Raw genomic sequence first — 7,120 nt, forward strand, 5'->3', positions numbered from 1 at the left:
CACCTGCTCCACACTGAGCCACATCCCAGCTTGCAGTGCACTTCTTGTTTTTATTTAAATTATTTTAAGTGCCTATGAGTGTCTTGCTTGCATGTACATCTGTGCACCACTTGCATGCCTGTGGAGGTTAGAAGACAGCATTGAGGACTGGAGAGATGCCTCAGAGGTTAAGAGCACTGCTGCTCTTCCAGAGGTCCCGAGTTCAATTCCCAGCACCCACATGGTGGCTCTCAACCACCTGTAATGAGATCTTATGCCCTCTACTGGTGTGCAGACATAATGCAGGCAAAATACTGTATACATAATAAATAAATAAATCTTTTTAAAAAAAAAAGAAGAGGGCATTGAGTCCCCTGGAATTATAGTTGCAAGTGATTGTGAGGTACCACGTGGATGCTGGGAATTGAACCTGAGTCCTCTGTAAAAGCAGTCAGTCTTTTTTTTTTTTTTTTAAGATTTATTTATTATACATACAGTGTTCTGTCTGCATGTGTCCTTGCAGGTCAGAGGAGGGCACCAGATCTCATTACAGGTGGTTGTGAGCCACCATGTGATTGCTGGGAATTGAACTCAGGACCTCTGGAAGAGCAGTCAGTACTCTTAACCACTGAGCCATCTCTCCAGCCCGCAGTCAGTCTCCTTAACTGCTGAGCTGTCTCACCAACACCTCCCTACCCTTTTACTTTTCATTTTGGAACAGGGGAACAGGGTCTCACTAAGTTTCTCAACTTTGCTTTGGAACTGTGGTCTGCCACAGCAGTCCCAAGAGCTGGAATTACAGGCAAGGGCTGCCAGGCACAGCTATGCTGAGGAATGTATATTTTCTGGGGGTTTTAGACTCAGGTTCCTATGGATAATCTGGGTAAGCTAAATGGCCCAGGTACTTTATGATTGCTGAAAACAGAAAAAGACAAATCTAGCTACTGGCTGGTGAGCTCGGTGTCACAAGAGAAATCGTAAATAGGGGATTTTATGTGAAATTGCTCAAATGATTTTTTGCATGGTGAGGTCTCATGTAGCACACCCCTCTGAGGGCAACTTGCACACTTATATACAGGCACAATCCTATACAATTTTTAAAAGAGGTAAAAGTTGAAGAGCCCAGCAAGATGACACCGGCCTATAGTCTCAGCCCTCCAGAGGTGGAGGCAGGGGGATCAGATGTTCAAAGACATCCTCTGGGCTACATAAAGTCCAAGGAAAGCCTGTGCTACGGGAGACCCTCCCTTATGTAAGAGCTTACAAAGACAATACAAATAAGTAGTAAAAATCACAAAGATGGGGCTGGAGAGATGGCTCAAAGGTTAACAGCACTGGCTGCTCTACCAGAGGACCCAGGTTCAATTCCCAGCACACACATGGCAGCTCCCAACTGTCTGTAACTCCAGTTTCAGGGGACCTGACACCCTCACACAGACATACATGCAGGCAAAACAACAATGCACATAAAAAATAGAAGTAATCATTAAAGCCTGTGCACCATCATGTCCCGTGTAAGGATCTCTTTAATATTAAAACTGTAACACACTGAAGCATTTAAATGTAGATGGATTAAAAATGTGTAGAGATTTAAAACACCAGGGAGATGATACAAACCTGTAATCTCAGCTACTTGGGAGGCTGAGGCAGAGGCATCACAAAGCCAAGACCAGCCTCTGGATACATAAGGAGTTTGAGTTCCTGACCCGTCTGCTGTACAGGAGATCCGGTCTCAAAAAGTTAGGAAAAAAAAAAAAAACAAGCCTTTAGCTACCAGCTCTGCTCTGGGAGGGCGGAGGCTAGGCAGGCGCTGCGTTCTACACCAATCAGAGCCCAGTTGATAGGCAAGAGAGGAAGATTTTAAAGACCCTTCCGGTCCCTTCAACAGCCTTGAGACTTGCTTCCTTAGTCGGCCTGGAAACCCGCCTGGTCCTATCCTGAGCGTCGCTGCGGGCTCCTATTGGCTGCCACAAAACCCCGCCCACCTTCCTGCTCATTGGCCGCCGCGATTTACGTAAGAAGAGCCTGTTGCTGAGCACCAAAAAAAAAAAAAGAAAAAAGTGATGCAGCTTTCGCCGAGGAGACTTTAGGGAAAACAACAATATAAAATAATAACCCCGGCTGCTTTATTGACCACTTCGTTTGCACGAAGCCCTGTTGAAGGGTTTTCGGGCGTTAGCGTTCGTCCTCACAACAGCCCTGCTTTGACACAGCAGGAAACAGGTGCAGAGAGAAATGGCTTGTCCAGATTTCACACGGGTTTAAAGAGCTAGGGCCGCATCCTTCACCTCCACTGTCCTGAAAGGGCCCGTTGGAATGGAGTGGCAGAGGGAGGACACTATAGCAAAGAGATTGTTCTTTCTGGAAATAAGCGGCCCCTGGATCAACCAGTTAAAATGTCCATTGGCTGGACCTCAAGATCTAGTCTCCACCCCGCAAACAGCTTTCCGAGGGGCTTTAGCGAATTAATTCTCTCTTGAGCAGAGGTTTCCTGCCTGTGCGATGAGAGGGTAGGCCAGAGCAATGGGAGAAATATTTAGGTCGCGAAGTCCTGTGAAAGCTTACTTCTTGCTAGGCTCTTCAGCAGCCAAGCGATGTTTACTTAGCCATCGTCTGGCCTCTTGTGAAGACCTTGAGGCCATGACGTGGGGCCTGACAATAGTGTATACTGTGACTGAATCATTTGGAGCGGCCTTGTCACTCGTTTTCAGTCCACGGTGGCTGAGCTAGTGTAGCAAGATCTGGCCTGCAGGGGGCGCTGCGGGTTCGCCCAACTGATTAAACTAGACAAGTCCCCTGATTGCCCGAAAGGACCCAGAGAAGGTTAGCTTTCCTATTTTATTACGAAGGACGAGCTTTTCCACACTTGAAGTTTTCTATCCAAAATGTGCAGTCGAGGGAAGTGACGTCATCCAGAAAACACTAGTTCTCTGCACAGTGACGGGAGAGAGGGCTCTTTTTGAAATTCCTTGTAGATAAGAAAACAGATTCTAGTCGAGTGGTGGGGGCCCACGCCTTTAATCCCCGCATTCTGAAGGCAGGCAGATGGATGTCTGAGTTCCAGGCCAGCCTGGTCTACAGCGCCAGTTCCAGGACAGCCACGGCTACACAACGAAACCCTGTCTCAAAAAAAAAAAAAAAAAGAAAGGAAGAAAGGAAGGAAGGAAGGAAGGAAGGAAGGAAGGAAGGAAGGAAGGAAGGAAGGAAGGAAGGAAACAGATTCTAAGAGTTGAGAAAGGAACAGGTTCAGTTTGGTGACTAAAGATAAAAACAAGCATCTGAGTTACTGGACTCCTCAAAAAACGCTGTTAGGATTGTTGACTCTGTTTCTGAGTCTGTGACAACTCTGAGGGACTAGGTCAGCGTGGGTTGTGGTTTTGTCAGCCCAGGACCTTGTTCAGCACCTCACACGCACGATACCTGCTTCCTGAGTGATGAATGAATATGTGTGAGTTGGTTTTTGGCGAGTGTGTGGACTGTCTCCTCTGGCTTTATCAAACCAATTGGAGCGAGGCTTCTTTCCTAGAAGATTTCCCTGGGCAGAAACTATGTTCTGCAGTTGGGGACTGAAGCCGGAAAACAATAAGAGATTAAAAAAAAAAAGGACACAAGGAGTGATAAATCATAGCCCCTAGAATGGTCATAATATAAGGCCATTATAATAAAGTAATCCAAGAATTTGATGCCACAAAATTAAATCATAAAAAAAATAGATGAGAGTCCCATTAGGTTCATAATCTGAGAGGATCCGAGGCTGAAGAAGTCTCAGAAACATTTCAGATCTGATGTAGACATGTCTTCAGGACTGCAATACGATTGAGGAATAAAAATAGCTTTGGCCAATCAGTGGCCTTAACACAGCTGATGCAACAGTCCGGAGAGTATGGCAACAGGAGGAAGGAGACCTTGCCTGAACCAAAAATGCAAGGCATGGGGGAGGGGAGGAATGCATCCAACCAGTCATACATACCTCCCCATTCCTCGCTGGGCATGTAGCTCTGCTGCTGGGGTTCCAGTGCCTAGCCCAGCAACTGGCACACACAACATGGTCCAAAATATTTACCGAATGAAAGAGGAAGGGAAAGAGCAGATTTCTGAGTAGAGGCAGCTCAGCCTTCTCTCCACCTCCACACTGGTTACTCTTGCTCAGATTCTAGCTGCCCCTGCCATCTTCAAATAATATCTTAGCTTTCCTTAGAAGCCCTGTCACGAAGAAGATGAGCGGACACACCCATTACAGGCCACTTTACAGTTATGTTTCTTACTCCTAATTAATATATCTGCTTTAGGCATCAATTACAAGTGCCAGCCTGCCTCTTAGATATTCCCAGCCTTCTCTCATCCCTGGTGTGGCAGTTTCTGCTATGACGTCATGCTGCCTTTGAACACTCTGCATATTACTAAGCCTCCTGACCTGGGCCAGCGCACCTTTGGAGCACTTCAGTTTTGTCATCTGCCAAATGGGGACCTAAAACCTACTTAAGGAAGTTGTGGTGAGAGTTATAATGGGATAATGGGTGTATACCGGACTCTCGTTGGCAGAGCTGAATAATTTTCAAAGCCTACATCTCCTCTGCATTCATTCTTTGGAAGCTGGGTCACAAAAGATCATCTACTTTAGACTACTAGTGTGTTCTGATTTTCCTCCACGAAATCATTGTCCTTGGAAGTGCAGCCTGTAATCACATCTCTGAAGATCAGAAAGTCAGTGTCCTCTTATTTTTAGACAGGGTCTCTTCATGTAGCTCAGGTTTCCCTTGTCTCTGCTGGGATTACAGGAATGTACCACTATGCCCATCTTTGTTAAAGGATTATTCTTGTGAAGACAACAACTCATAGTCACTCAAAAATATGTACTTGGGGGATGGAGGTGTAGCTCAGCGGAGGAGCACATTCTACTATGTATGAAACCCTGATTTGATCCCCAGCACAGAAAAAAAGTATTAAATACACATGCCAGTGAGATGAGAGATACAGAGATAGACATGATTCCTGCCTTAAATGAAGTGCTTGTTTGTTTGTTTCATTTTTCGAGACAGGGTTTCTCTGTTTAGTCCTGGCTGTCTTGGAACTTGCTCTGTAGACCAGGCTGGCTCAAACTCAGAGATCTGCCTGCCTCTGCCTCCCGAGTGCTGGGATTAAAAGTGTACGCCACCACCGCCAGCAGTTTTTTTCCACAGCTTAATGCAGTCAAAAGAAGATGCCTCGTGACCTAGACAATCAGTTTTTTTTTTTTTTTTTTTTTTTTTGGTTTTTCGAGACAGGGTTTCTCTGTGTAGCTTTGCGCCTTTCCTGGAACTCACTTGGTAGCCCAGGCTGGCCTCGAACTCACAGAGATCCGCCTGGCTCTGCCTCCCGAGTGCTGGGATTAAAGGCGTGCGCCACCACCGCCCGGCCTAGACAATCAGTTTTACCTTTCTAAACTGAAGTGTCCTCGCTTTGTGTGAGAGGCTGGTAGCACAGCCCACTGACTGGAAGGAAGCAGTGAGACTTGTAAACATGTTAAGGAGCTCAGTGTGTTTGGAAAACAGGGCTAGAAGGAGGCTGAAGGTGTTGAGGAGTGCGCACGATGACTTTCAGCAGAGCTGAAGAAGGCTTTTTGGGAGAAGAGGCATCTCGAAGGCTTCGTTTGGGCCACAAACAGGTTGAAGGCCTTGAATTCTCCATATAACCTCAATGGGTGGAACTTGCAGAGGGTAGGGAGAAGTTGAAGGGTCCCGAGTGTGACAGCTAAGACTGCAGAAGGGGTTGAAACCTAACTTGGCAGCCCCTGAGAGTCAACCTAAAGGCCTAGCTTTATTTGATAGCTGATGAAATATCACTGGATTTTTTTTTAATTTGGCCATTACCATTATAATTATTTTTGTTTGTGTGTCTTCGTGGTAATGGGAATAGAACCCAAGGCCTTGGGATCCTAATTGAATCCTGTACCACAGGATTGGTCCACAGAGTCTATATTTTTAAAACTAAAGCTGAATCTGATATAGAGTTGTTTAGAAGATAACCCAAAGGGACATTCAGGGACCAAGGGTCTGTTACTAGAAGGACATTGTGGCAGGGGCGCAAGTAGGTGGAAAAGATGTCAAAATATGGACCCCGCCCTCAAACAAGTTTATAATCAAAAGTTTCAAAGAAGACAAATATACAGAAAGTGATAATGCAGGATAAAGCATGAAAAGTATTAAAATGCAGAGAGAAAGGCCCAGCCCAAGTGCTTGGGGCGCTTAGGAGTGGGTGGGCAAACTACCTTCTCCACCGAAGCTAGAGAGACATTAGACCTAGTCAGAAGACCATTGTTGGTATCATAAGCCTAAACTCAGACTATTCCAGAGGGGGTCTGAAAGGACCAGTCAGCTCTGGCCCTGTCCAGGACATCTTGACCAGAATAAAGAGAACTCAAATTGAAACAAAAAAAAAAAGAGGCCTGAAGAAAAATAGTGAATGGATGTATCCAGCTTAAAGTGCTGGGGTTCTGGAAGAGCCAGGCTCCTTGCAAAAGGAGAGGTGAGTGCCAGAAGTGATGAGGGTGAGTGCCTAGAAAAAAAGAGGGATAAAAACAGAACCTAGGGGAGCACCCACATTTAGGGAGTGGAAGGAAAAAGAGGAGTCAGAGGAGGAGTGGCCAGAGGGAGAAGTGAGAATAGACCCAGCCAAACACCCAAGCTACAAAGTTTCCAGGAGCGCCTGGAGGGTGGAAGACAAGAGTGAAGGCACCCCGGCAGAGTAGAAGAGGGGAAATTGTAGCTCTAGGATTGAGATTAAAGGGTATTTTTTCAAGGAGGGCTTTTCCAGAGACTCCGCAAATAAAGTAGGTGATTTCCTTGGTTTAGTGCTTCTGAAGGTGCAGATTCCTCAAGACCTGAGGGGACAGGGTGGCGGCTCTGGGCCTTCAAATGTGTGGTATTTGATCTATAATTAGAACTGGATGTGGTTAGGGCTCTCCGCAGCCCTAACCAGTCCCTCCAGGAACTGGAAAGCTGAAGAACTTCCTCGGAAGGGATTTCACACCTGGCTGTCTGGCCCAGCCCAGTGAAGTCCCGTTTCATCACGCAGCCCTAATGACTCCCTGGGCTGTCACTCTCATCTGGTATTGCCAGAGGTCTGACTAACCCTTCTTGCAAAAGTTTGCAGCATCTGTGCG

The sequence above is a fragment of the Peromyscus californicus genome, unplaced genomic scaffold (genome assembly GCF_007827085.1).
Source record: "Peromyscus californicus insignis strain IS unplaced genomic scaffold, ASM782708v3 Scaffold_5__1_contigs__length_169319896, whole genome shotgun sequence".
NCBI classification, from domain to species: domain Eukaryota; kingdom Metazoa; phylum Chordata; class Mammalia; order Rodentia; family Cricetidae; genus Peromyscus; species Peromyscus californicus.